The following is a 12,969-nucleotide window of genomic DNA, read 5'->3' on the forward strand; positions in this document are numbered from 1 at the left end:
ACCTTTACACCCCATGGATGCGCGTCTGTCCTCCGAGGCTGCTGTGCCCGATCCTCTTTCTCCTTGGTTCCCGCTCTGTGCACAGCTTTGCCTCTGACCACCTTCTCTGCCTCCCGGCCCAGCCGGTGGTGCATGCCTCACTCCTTAAGCTATATCAGCTTCCTCACTACCGCCTCCCCTTCCAAAGCTTCTCATCAGCTGTGGAGGCACCACTCTTCCATAGACAGAGTAGGACAGACTCTCCAGGGTCCCTTCTGGCCCCCAAATCTTGTCCTATGCTTCCCTTCCAAGGAAGGTGGGACCCAGGCTGGGGCGCTCAGCTCCGGGGTGAGATGGAGTTGGCCACACATTTGCAGCCCTTGGAAGGTGTGTACTGATACCCGGAAGCTGGTATTCAGCTCACCCACCAGGAGATGTTGGTAGTAAGAGGTCTTAGCAAGAGGATGGTTGATAGAGGGTAAAAGTACTGATTATACTTTTGGTCTAGGATGGTGGTATTCAATTCTTTAACACGAGGGCGCTCTCTCTTCAAATGACTGCTTATGCAGATCCCTAGCAATGAACACCAGTAGCTGTACACTGGTGGCCACTGGGAAAAATCAAGTGCAAAACTGCAGGGGGGTTTGGTGGTGGTTTTGTTTTCGTTTTTGCCCATAGTTTCATTTAAAATTTTTTGAGTTGGTTGCCAACCTCTAAAAATGAGCAGATGTCACATTAAAAATTCAGATTTCCAGCTTCTCTTGCAAAAATGAGTAGCTTTGGTGACACTGAGCCCACTGTCCTGCCTGGCAGCAGTATGCTGCTGCTGATGCATGGCGGGGTTTCCGTTTGCTACAGTCCCTACCCATCACCAGCATGGAGAGCAAGGATGGAACAGTTGCCAATACTCGCATGATTTGTGATGTTTTTCTTACAGTTAGGAAATATGAAATAGACCCGGTGCCCATGTCTGTGAAAAGAGGGAAAGTGAGAGGGCTGCAGTTTTCAAGAAGATGTTAAAGAATCTCTTTCTGCAAGTGAATTTGTTGGTCTCCTAAAAATTAATTTTTAAGGAATAGCGGTAGATTTAGAACAGGTGCTGTGTTTTTTTGTTTGTTTTTGCCTTGAAATCAGTGGTTCTCAAAGTGTCATGGCTGAACCAGCAGCAGCATCACTTGAGATCTTGTTAGAAATGCAGACTGTTGGGTGCTACCCAGACCCGCTGATTCAGAAATGTAGAAGGTCTGGCAGTCTGTGTCCTGACGACCCTTCTGATGCAGCTGAAGGAGCAAAGGCTGAGAACCACTGCTCTGAGGCTCAGAGCACAGACAGGATGCCAGCACCCTCTGTTGTCCCTTTCTATCCTTTTAAGACCCAGAGGGGAGGAAAGGCCGGGATCCCTAGCCGAAGAGGCGTTGAAGTTCTCACCCGACACCACTCCAGGCAGACTTCTGTTCATGTCTGAGGGCTGGCTACGGGAGCTTAGCAAATTCCAGTTCGCTTTAGTCCATTGCTTCCATCCGTGGGTCCTGTTGGTGCAACAGGGGTGGAAGAGCCCTGGTGCCTCTGACAGTCCTGGGGAGATAGATGGTCACCAGGCTCTCTTCCCAGGGGAGCAGCAGTGTGTGACCCTAGCAAACAAGGCCAGGGAATGCATCACATGGAGAGGGACCAGGTTGGCTGCTCAAGCTTATCAAAGATGACTAGGCATTCATGGGCTAGGAGTTCTTAGGTGAAAATAATTCAAACCAGTTCTGTCTTGTTGGTGGTAAGACCTTGGTTTATTTGATTATAAAATAAAAGTGATTTGATTATAAAATGAATACTTCTCTCCCAGGATTCTTGTAAAGGTCAAATAAGCTACAACAGATAAAAGTTACTGGCCCACAACAGACAGCACTTCAGCAAGGAAGAACCACGGAGAAGATTAGGACTGATATCAGGTGAAGTACAGACAGTGGGAATCAACTTTGGTGGGAAAAAGAAATCTTGCCCTTTGTCCTCCTGATTATCCAACCTGTCTCATTTTTAGGAGCTTGAAGTCGGGGTTGGGAGTGTTCTGTTGGGGTGTCCTTGCTGGTGTCAACAATTCAAATGAAGTCATGGGCTTCCCTGGTGGCGCAGTGGTTGAGAGTCCACCTGCCGATGCAGGGGACACGGGTTCATGCCCTGGTCCGGGAAGATCCCACATGCCGCGGAGCGGCTGGGCCCGTGAGCCATGGCCACTGGGCCTGCGCGTCCGGAGCCTGTGCTCCGCAACGGGAGAGGCCACAACAGTGAGAGGCCCGCGTACCGCAAAACAAACAAACAAACAAAAAAACAAATGAAGTCACATGCGGGCTGCTTTAGGAAGGTTGCCAGGCTTTGCATTGGTTGGTTCACGGCTGTTGTGCATGGCTGTGTCTGTTTCTCGGTCTGGTTTGCAGGGGGTCACCAGCTTCCCAGCAGCCCCGGTGGATGTGGATGTTCTCTGGCCCCTTCTGCTGGTCCCCGAAACCCCAGTCTTGCCCACAGAGTGGCCTGATTCCAAGTCACATGCTGTTCCTCTTTCTCCGGTCTGTGTCAGGAAGGTCAGAAGGTGTCACTCTGAGAGGTTAGCCCACAGGCTGTGCAGCACAAGTGACTCAGCACTGGGGACCTCAGCTAATGAGTTTCCTAGAGGCTGCTCAGTGATTTAACGGAGACGGGACGGTATGGAGCACAGCTAATATTTACGGAGTTTCTTCCATCATTTCGGCCCTCGTATTTAGTCTTTGCAAGAATTTTGTGCAGTGGGTGGTGGTATTTGCATTTTTACATGTGGAAAAGAAAAAGAGGTTCAAAGCGGTGAAGTGACTCGCCTGAGATTATGTGGCTGGTAAGAGGTAGAACCTGTACCTGAACTTCCTCTGCCCTGGCTGAAGGTTAGAAGCTGGGTTTGGAGACAAGCAAAGGGATGTCTGTGGGCATTCGAGTGGCTAGTGGGGCTTGCCTCTTCTGTTTCTAATCCCCGCCCACATCCCTTACGCATAGTGCATACCTTATTTTGGGAGCCCCTGCTGCAGAGCAGAGGCTGTGGTTCCTCGAAGCCTCTGGAATCTTCCAGGCCCCCTTGTTGGAATGGAGCTTTGCATTTCAATGAGTGGAAAAAAAATAAGCAGAAGAGGATTTGCCAAAAGAGAAAATCAAGTGCGTTTATGACTCCTCTTTGTGTGCACAGATGTTTCCTCCCTGGGTCACCCCTGCCCCCCTTCGCGGGGGCTCACTGGCCACAAACAGATGGGAAGTGGCTCATGGTTGAGCTGAGAGCCAGACTTACTGGCAAAGGTCGCCTTGCACGGAGGCTTGTGGGGGTCAGCCTGGGGAGGGGTCCTAAGTGGGGCTTGGTTTCTGCCATGCCATCTGGCCAGAGCTACTCCTCCAGCCATGATGGCAGCATCAGCACCAAGGTTGAGGGCCAAAGAGCGAGGAGAAGAAGACTCTGCATTAGGACTGGGAGACTTGGTGTCCAACCAACCCCCGTCTGTCTCTGAGCCTCGGTTTCCCCATCTGTAAAATGGCAACATGGGATCAAGTGATCTCTGTGGTCCCTTCCATCCCTAATTTTTGTGTCAGCGCTGCATTGGTTAAGTTCTTTACTGTTGATCATTTTGTCTTAATTCAATTCGTTTTCCTAAAAATAAAGCCCCCCCCCAGTCTCCGTGCCGTTTGAAAGATAATACAATGAACCTTAATCTGATAAACAGTGTTCATTTTAGGGGATGGCAAGTGAAATGGGATATGTCAAGGGGGATTTTATTAGCAAATATTATCTAAATATTTTACATAAGGCTATATGCATGTATTAGCTCGTAATGGAATCCAAGTTAAAGATTTTTTTTAAAAGAATGCACTAAAATGAATAAATGAATATGCTCATTATAGAAAACTTGGAAAATACAGAAAAGCAGAAATAAGAAAAAATATTTAGCATGCTTGTCTTTTTTTTTTTTTCGGGGCATATTTGTCTACATAATTGGGATCATATGGTATATTTAGAATTGTACATGCTGATTCAGGGGAAGGGCAGTGTTTACGAATACATTTTTTAAATAAAGAAAAATTAAAATTTTCATTTTTAAAATTAAAAAAGAACTCAAAAATTTAAACGTGATAAAAGAAATACAATTAGAACAGCCAGAGGAATCCCACAGTACAAAGATAACTTTTGTTAACATTTTCACGTGTTTCCTTCGTGCTTGGCTTGGGGCGGGGAGAGCATTATTTTCCATAGTTGAGATGATGCTGCGTACACTCGTTTCTAAAACAGGAACCACTCTTAGAAGATGATGTACAAGAGGGTTTAGAAGATGATATAAAAGAGGGTTTTGATGGCAGAAAGCATTGGCTACTGGGTGGTTGATTAGTCTTTCCTGTTTTGAGGGGGTGGGGGAAGACTTGGTTCATTCAGTATGAGTTTTAAATACACAGAAAATCATCACTCAAGTTCTTTGGCAGAGAAAGTGGCCGCTGTGATGTTCTGCATAGTGCAGCATTGCTCTGGTGGACAAAGGAAACAAAGACTTTTTGTTCGGTGACTCTCCCAGCACAGAATCCACAAAGCTTGAACAGTCCCTCCACGGTCGGCATGTTCTTGGACAGAAAAGGAAGCAGCAGTTACGAGTGCGCCCCACACATGGCCGGAGGCTTCGTCTGTACTGGCCTTGGATGTTGCAGGAGAAACATGTATCCTGGTTCCAGGATGGGAGGGGAGCAGCAGCGGAGGACCAAGGGAAACACTAGGCACCAAACCTCAACCCTAACCCTAACCCTAACCCTAACCCTAACCCTAACCCTAACCCTAACCCTAACCCCAGGCAGTACAGTTTGCTGGATTTCTGAGTTGGGGGAGTGCACTAAGCAATGCATTTATATGGTTACTTCCCCAGCATCATCTTCCTAATTTTGGTTTCTCTCAGTGTCTGAACAGTAAGTGTGTGGTCTCTTCACTTGCATGCCTACAAGAACCTTCCTGTTTCTTTCATGTCAAATAGTAATATGACTTGGCTGGATATGTATGTCTTGGATGTCAACCTTTTTGGACAGAAACTCACGTTTGCAGCTCAGCCCGTTCCATTGTTCAACAAACGTTTATAGACACCCACAGGGATGAACAAGATGATGGCCATGCCCCTGAAGCTTTGACCTCAGTGGCATTTGTCTTCTGGCACTTTCAGATGGGCGATACCCAGTCCTTATGAGCTGTGAGCAAAACAAAGTCCCTGCCTCACAGAGCTTTTATTCTAGTGGGAAGTGTTCTCTAGCTGTTAGTAGGAGTAGAGGAAAAGTCTGAGGAAGGAGTGATTTCCTAGATAACTTTTCTCTTTGCCTGTTGGTGTGCATGATTTTTTATTATGTTTTACTATTTTTGTCATTAATTGTTGATTTTAGTGTATTTGATCTGGTCTTTTCTAATGGAATACTACTTAAACCTACATTGATTCATTATTTCCTTGCTTTTTTTAGTTTGCAATTTGGGGAGATACTTTTAAGTTTACTCTGTACTTTACTGATTTAACTTTTAATATTTTTATTTATCCACAACTGTTAATGTGGCTTTAAATGAGCAATTTTCATATAATACTGACCTTATCTATTTTCTTCTTTATATCAACCTTTCTCTTTTGCCTGGTTTTTTCCATTATGAATTTTCTGTTCCTCTCTCTAAGAGGTCACAACTTCTTACATTCTAGCAGTTTCCTGACATTTTAAATTATATTCTGAATTACTTTCTGAGGTGTGCTCTTCCTTTGAGCATTTAGGATGGTGTTTCCTCACTCATTTCCCATGTGTTCCGCCCCCCGCCCCCCCCCCCCCCCACTGGCTTTTCAAACTCATTCTTAACAAGGCAGGATCTATGTAGACACTGCATTATACGAGAAGAGTATAGGTCATCTGTCACTGGCTTTGGCACTCTGTGCACTTGGGGGAAGGTTGAGTCCTTTTCACATTTGCTCACCTGTAGGTTCAATGGTACATACATCTCCCAGTCCTGTTCTTGTTTTCAAATTGACTGTCACCTGGTGCATCGTTCTTTTACTGCCTGGCTTGCTGATATTCCGAATGGGTGAAGTGCATGAGAAATCACAGTTCTCCTGGCCCCATCCCCACTCACTGCTGCCAGGACATTCTCCAGACTTGACCTGTGGGATCCGTACCTCTCTGAATGACTAACACCCCTCCCCAGGCCCTGCACCCACCTTCACTGCCCGCTGGCTTGTTTTCCAGGAATCGCTGTGCAGAAATGGGTGGTAGGGAGGGAGGGGCAGATCTCAGGCTGCTTCTGAGCCACAGGGGCTGGCTGTTTAGTGCTCAGGTGGTTGCAGATCCTGTATCTCACATCGGGGTCTGAGAAGGGTGAAGGTGCCAAGTGCCTCTCAAATTAGACACAGAGAGCAGTGAAGGTGTGAAGTGCTGTTTCCCCTTTCACAATTAGTCTCCGTTTTGTAAAATTTTCTCCGTTTACTCCACTGGCCTTAAAGGTTCTGGAGGGTTGTTCCCTCAGATTCTGATTGTCCACTATTTTTGCTTTTTTTTGTAGCGTGGTAAGTGTTATCTTTTCCTCTTATTGCCACTTTAACCAGGATTTGACAGAGGTGTCCACAGGCCTACCGCCCGGTGCCCCTTTCCACAGGAAGTCCCTCTGCACCCCTTTAACTGTCCTCTTGGTCCTCCCTGTGGTGATTCAGGCCCACACTGGGGACCTCATTCCTGCAGTTGTGGGTATGTGGTCAGTCACAAATTCAAGTTTGGTTTTCTGGGATTGAAAAAAGAACCTCGTAAACCATTGCCTGGATGCTGCGTGATAGTTTTACACATAGCCTGAGACTGTTGTTTCTCCAAGTGGGCTGAGTTTACAACTGAGGATATGTGAGATGATCTTAGATCACGTGGAGATAACAGTTTTTAAGTTCCATTTATTTTCGTGTGTAATAGAAAAAAAAAAAAACCCAACCCAATCAAATCCATGGTTTCATAGATATTACTGCTTAGGGCCAGGCTTAATTCAAGTTCCATGTAAGTCAGTTAAAAAACAAGTAAATCATAGTGTAGCTGATGCATGACAGTAGGAAAGTTCTGAGAGCAGAACATGAGTGACTGAGGTCTGGGAGACGCTGAGGAGGGGATCCCATAGGTCTGGAATGGGGCCTGTAAGGAGGTTTTGAAACCAGGTGCCATTTCTGATATGTCCACTTGATCTTGGGACTCTTTTATGATGGGGACACGTAGAAACCTTATGAGGGGCCTTGGACCCCACCACGCTGAGTGCAAGAAACTGGCTGCCAGTCACTTCCCAGGGGCCATCGCTTGGCCTGGTGGGCCAGATCCGGCCACTGCCTACATACAGCCCCGTCCCTTTGTTTCTTTTTTTTTTTTTTTTTGCGGTACACGGGCCTCTCACTGTTGTGGCCTCTCCCACTGCAGAGCACAGGCTCCGGACGCGCAGGCTCAGCGGCCATGGCTCACGGGCCCAGCCGCTCCATGGCATGTGGGATCCTCCCGGACCAGGGCACGAACCCGTGTCCCCTGCATCGGCAGGCAGACTCTCAACCACTGCGCCACCAGGGAAACCCCCGTCCCTTTCTTGCTTTCTTCTGAATGGGCATCTCTCTGAATGTCTTCCCTTGCTGCCCTGTGCCTCTTCACACTTCCCAGCCCCTTGTGTGCCTGGGTTCAGATTTCCACACCCACCTCACTTTCATATTCCTTTCTGAGATTAGCTGGGGAAACCTCCTCTCTATAGTCAGTAAGCATTTTCTTCATTATCTCGTGTGGACACTTAACTATGTATTTCGTCTTAAGATCCCATCCTCGTTTGCTTCCTGTGACTGATTCTCAGAACCCACATCTGTTCATTCCCCATCACATAGTCCCTGAGTATGAAGTACTGGACTGGTTTGGAGGGGAAACAGATTAAGACCTGGTTTTGGGGGTTTGGTTTTTTTTTTTTTTTTGCCTTTAAGAGTACTGAGAGGGGCCCAGGGGGTGCTGCCTGCATGAATGGAGGGCCTAGGGGTGGGATGGATTCATTCTCCTGCTACTTGAATGCACTCACCCCCTCCATAGGTTCCACTGTGCATCCTTTCTGCATGAACTCAGCATTGACCTCTAGGATTTCACCACCATCTCCGTGCAGATGCTCCAGCTCCATGTGTCGAGGGCCAGACTCACCCCAGCTGCCCAGTGATCACTTTGAACTTGGATATGCAGGCAACAAACTCCACCACGTCCCCGCAAATGGCTCCCACCATAGCTGGATCGCTGGGCAACTGGTTCTAGCTTCTCTTGTTCCCTTTGGAGTTGACTTTTACTTTCTCCCATTCCCCCTGCGTCTCATCAGTCGCCAAGGCGTATTCTGCTTCTTACTTAGTGTCCTCCTGCTCTGCTCAAGCCCTTTCTTTTCATCCCTGCTGTCGGGCCAATTCTGTATCTTCTGAGGAACTGCCCCTGCCTGTCCCAACTGAAAAGGCTCTGCCCTCCTCAGGACTCTGAAAGCTCTTATTGTCTACTACTTATCAGTCAGCATTCCTTGCAGACTCCTCTGTATGGTTATCCCTCTTTTTTTTTTTTTTTTTTTTTTTAACACTTGTGTTTGTGCCTTATCTTCCAAATTTTAGAAGTGAAGTCATATATATAAGACTTGCCTATATCTTCCACAGCATTCAGGAAAGCGGTCGTTAGTAACTTGATTCGTTATGAACTTGATTAGTTATTAGTTGCTGATTGATTGTGTAGCCAGGGGGCTGCGTATCAGGGGGTGGGGCTGTCTTTGAGACCCTGTACCCTGGAGACTGCACAGGCTGGTGAACAATTTTTCCCTTCACTCCTCTGAAGCATTTAGAAGAAGTGAGTCATCGCCATCCAGATGTTCTTTCTTAATTATCATTATAAGACAACACAATTTGTCCAACGGAGGAGGATGAGGTCCCACAGCAAACGTGGCCTATTTTTGGTTGACAGTTTTCAACTCAACTGAAACAAAGAATAATCAATCACAGGAGGGTTGGTTGCATCTGACTCCATTCAACTAGGGAAAAGGAAGCTTAGTGGAAATGATTGCCAGTCTTTTTTGCTTTTGGATCATGGGTTTCCTGATGTCTTTTGTTTGTCCATGTGGCCCCATAGTTAGAAACATACCTGTTTTCAGAGACAAAAAAGGAGGTGAACAATTTGTGCTTTTCCCCAGCCAACTGTAATGATAGAGGACTATCAGTAAAGCAGAACAGAAGTGACTTCTGGATTAGAACACTAGGATAACCCCAAACAGTAGACCCACTGGAATGTATATGCGGGTTTTAACACGCCCAAAAATGTTAACTGGGTGAATCCTATAGAATAAAACCTCTGCAGTACTGGTTTGTTTTGCTTTAGTTCAGGTCAGCGCAGATCAGCCTCCTGGATTGTAATGGCCCAGAAAGGCCCCTTGCCATTGGCTGGAGGCCTTACAGAGAACCACCATGATGGTGATTTCTGTGTTGCCTACAGCAGGGCATTATTGTCTATGATTTTATCTACTCATCTGTGTGCTGCAGGGTCAGAGTGGTGTCAAGGCTGAACGGCCTGAAAACCGTCCCCTCTTTGCTATTATTAAAAACAAGAAGGCGTGGGCTATGAAAGCTTCCATCGCCATTTTAATTCCACAAAACCAGAGGGCCTGAAGATGAGGGTCTTGGCTGTCTAGATGCACATGAAGTTTTGTTCTCATCTTCTCCTGGGTGGGAGCCCATTTCCAGGAGCAGAGAAGGACCTTGCTGTGTATTCCAGGGCATGGCTGGTCCCACAGTTCAGGGTGTGAGCTTGCACCTGGCATCCCTTCCCACACCAGGGAGAAGATAACCCAGCAGCCACTGGAGGACTCTCACCTCTGGATACGTACGGTGCTCACTTCTTCTCTTAGTGGCTGGTTTGGGACCATTTTACAACTGTAGATTTAAGCGTATGTATAGATCTGTGTATAGACTACATTTTTTTTTATCCATTCATCCATCTCTGGACACTTGGGTTGTTTCCACCTTTTGGTTATTGTGAATGATGCTGCTATGAACAGGAGGGTACAGGTATCTGTTTGAGTCCTTGCTTTTGATTTTCTTGGGTATATAGCCAGAAGTGGAATTGCTGGATCGTATGCTAATTCTATGTTTAATTTTTGGAGGAATTGCCTTACTGTTTTTCACAGCATCTGCACCACCTTACTTTCCCATCAGCAGCGCAGAAGGGCTCCAGTTTTTCCACATCCTCCTCAATATCTGTTCTTTTCTGTTTTTTTTTTATAGTAACCATCCTAATAGGTGTGAGGTATTATCTCATTGTGGTTTGAATTTGCATTTCCCTAATGAGTAGTGACACATGACATCTTTTCACATGCTTATTGGCCATTTGTAAATCTTCTTTGGAGAAATGTCCTTTGCACATTTTAAAATTGGGTTGTTTGTTTTTGTTGTTGAGTCTAAACTTTTTTGAGTCCAGGGAAACTGTAGCACCTACTCTTTAAGCCCCTGCAGGTAGTAACAGCAGCAACAGTCATAACTCACGTCACCCTCGCACTATACTAAGTGTTTACATGGATTGCTTTTTTCCCCTTTAATCCTCACAACAACCTTTTGGGAAAGATCATCTCCATTTTACACTTGAAGAAACTGAAGCTTAGAGGCCTTGCCCTACGTATCACAGTGGTGAACCAGCAAAGCCCTGACCCTGATCTGACTCTGTCCCTGAATGACGGTACTGATGGCCTGGCCCCCACCCAAGGAGCTGGCATTGAAACCTTCATCCATGCGTTTGAGAGAAGTGATAGTTTATAGGAAACCACGCAGTCCTCAGGACCTCTGTTCCTCCAGGACACCATATTTACTTCGATGTAAAGAATCAGTTCCTAGGGCCTTCCCTGGTGGCGCAGTGGTTGAGAGTCCGCCTGCCGATGCAGGGGACACGGGTTCGTTCCCCGGTCCAGGAAGATCCCACATGCCGCGGAGCGGCTGGGCCCGTGAGCCATGGCCGCTGAGCCTGTGTGTCCGGAGCCTGTGCTCTGCAACGGGAGAGGCCACAACAGTGAGAGGCCCGCGTACCACAAAAAAAAAAAAAAAAAAAAAAAGAATCAGTTCCTAAAATCCCAAAGGTTTGCATCTGAAAGCAAACCCAGAAATGCAGGGCACTTCAAGCGCTAAACCTTCAGCTGCTCCGAAAAGCTTTCTAAGCGGCGGGATAGGATATATTCACCGAGGAGCCAAGTACTTGCTGAAACTCATTTCCTTGGTGGAGGCAGTGTTGCTCTCAGGGTCCAGTCCTTTCTTCCCGTGAACCTAACAGCTTTGTGATTCCCCAGCCTGTTTTCACCTGAGATGCCCGGCATTGCCTCCTCTTTTCCTGCTGTCTGTCCAGGTTTGGAGGTGACAGGGGCTGAGTGAAGGCAGGGGACCCTCATGTTGCCCTTTTGGGGGCGGCAGCTTTCCAGCCCTGGACAAGTCCAGCACAGTGGTTCTTTGGGGGAGAATTCTCCATCCTTTTTATGTTGGTTTTTATCTGGCCTTGGGTTCGCACAGCTGGGGCCAGAGCTGTGACTTTGGGATGGGAAAATGTTGGCGGAACATTCCCCAGCAGGGCTTGGGCAGGCCCAGGGAGTCCAGCCTAAACTACAGTGGACAAAGGAGCTCTTGTCCACAGGCCCGGGGGTGGAAGGCATCTGGTCAGTGACACAGGCTTGGCCATTGTATGTCGTGACCTCAGCCAACTTTTTTTAGCTGAGGAAGGAGAAAAAGAGAGCGTGCAATAAAGAAAAAAGAAAGAGAAAGAAAGGAAGAGAGAGAGAGAAAGGAAAGACGAAAGAAAGAGTGAAAGAGAGAGAAAGAAGGAAAGAAAGAAAGCCCCCAGATCCTTTGTATCTGGAAAGTCCAGAAGGCATCGTTGATTTCCCCACGGGAGCTGGAGCAGATTTGGAAGGAACTGTGCAATGTAGTGGGTTCTTTGTGAAAGAACAGCGATGAGAAAAGCCACAGAAACATCCTCCGGGGTGCCCAGAGCCCTGACCCTGGGGTAGCTGTTCGCCTGGGCCTCATTTCCCGCAGAGGGGCCTGTGGAGAGGAAGCTGGCAGGGGCCTGGCCAGCAGCCCGGGCACTGCAGACAGGACCCAGGACTCTGAGTTAGCGGCCCCCAGAGAAGATGAGCCCTCCTCCAATGGTAAGAATCGTTCTGCTTACCTGCCAGCGTGTGTGCAGCTTGCCTTTCTCCGCATGCTCCTAAGATGGCTTTGGCATTTTAAAGAGGCAGTTCTGAGAACCCTCTGAGATACGGGCTCCCAACTGCTGAGCTTACAAAGTCTGGTGTGTTGGGGGCACCTTTCCCGGGCCCGAGGCAAGAGGAGGGGAGAAGATGTGGGCTGATGTTGGAGAAACCAGGAAGCGAGGGGGCAAAAGACTGAAAAGGGGATGTCTGTGGAGGGAAAGGGTCTTGGGTCCCCCTCGGTTACCTGGGGAAGCAGTTAAGTTCAGTGTGACGGAGAAGCAGAGTGGTGACATGTGGATTTTTCTGTGGTGGGGATTGGAGTCCAGATGTGCCTCTCCCAGTAACTTGTCCCACATCCAAAGCTTGGCTTCTACCCACCCACCTACCTTCTACTCCACGGCCCAGTTCCAGATGGGACACTGGATGGTGAAAGCCCATTAAAGGACACAGTTCCCCAGAAGGTTGTTGAGTATCTGCCCAGTTAATCCAGTATCTGCACTGGGGTTCCAGGCTGGGCTGGATGTCTCTGTCCAGTTTGGTGGTGGCAGCCGTGGCCACCCTAAAGATGATGGACACTCTCCTGAGACTCAAGAGGAGAATAGCCTTACTTTGCCAACCGTCCTGCCTCTGGAAGTTAGACTCCCCCCTTCTTTGGAAAGAGGGACCAAGAGGGATCAGCTAAGACTTTAGTGGCCGCTCTATTGAGGTTCTGGACAGCTGAAGGAGGTCCAGTTTCTGTGGCAAGTCCCGTC

The 12,969-nt window shown here is 47.7% G+C and overlaps 1 protein-coding gene across 1 annotated transcript in view; it reads left to right on the forward strand.

Moving 5' to 3' along the window:
• The window catches only part of GAS7 (growth arrest specific 7), a gene marked incomplete at both ends in the record, with an annotated part of 198,446 nt that overhangs the window by 95,178 nt on the left and 90,299 nt on the right, over window positions 1-12,969 (forward strand). The gene's annotated exons all lie outside the window — the stretch shown is intronic.

The sequence above is a fragment of the Hyperoodon ampullatus genome (assembly GCF_949752795.1).
Source record: "Hyperoodon ampullatus genome assembly, chromosome: 19".
NCBI lineage: Eukaryota > Metazoa > Chordata > Mammalia > Artiodactyla > Ziphiidae > Hyperoodon > Hyperoodon ampullatus.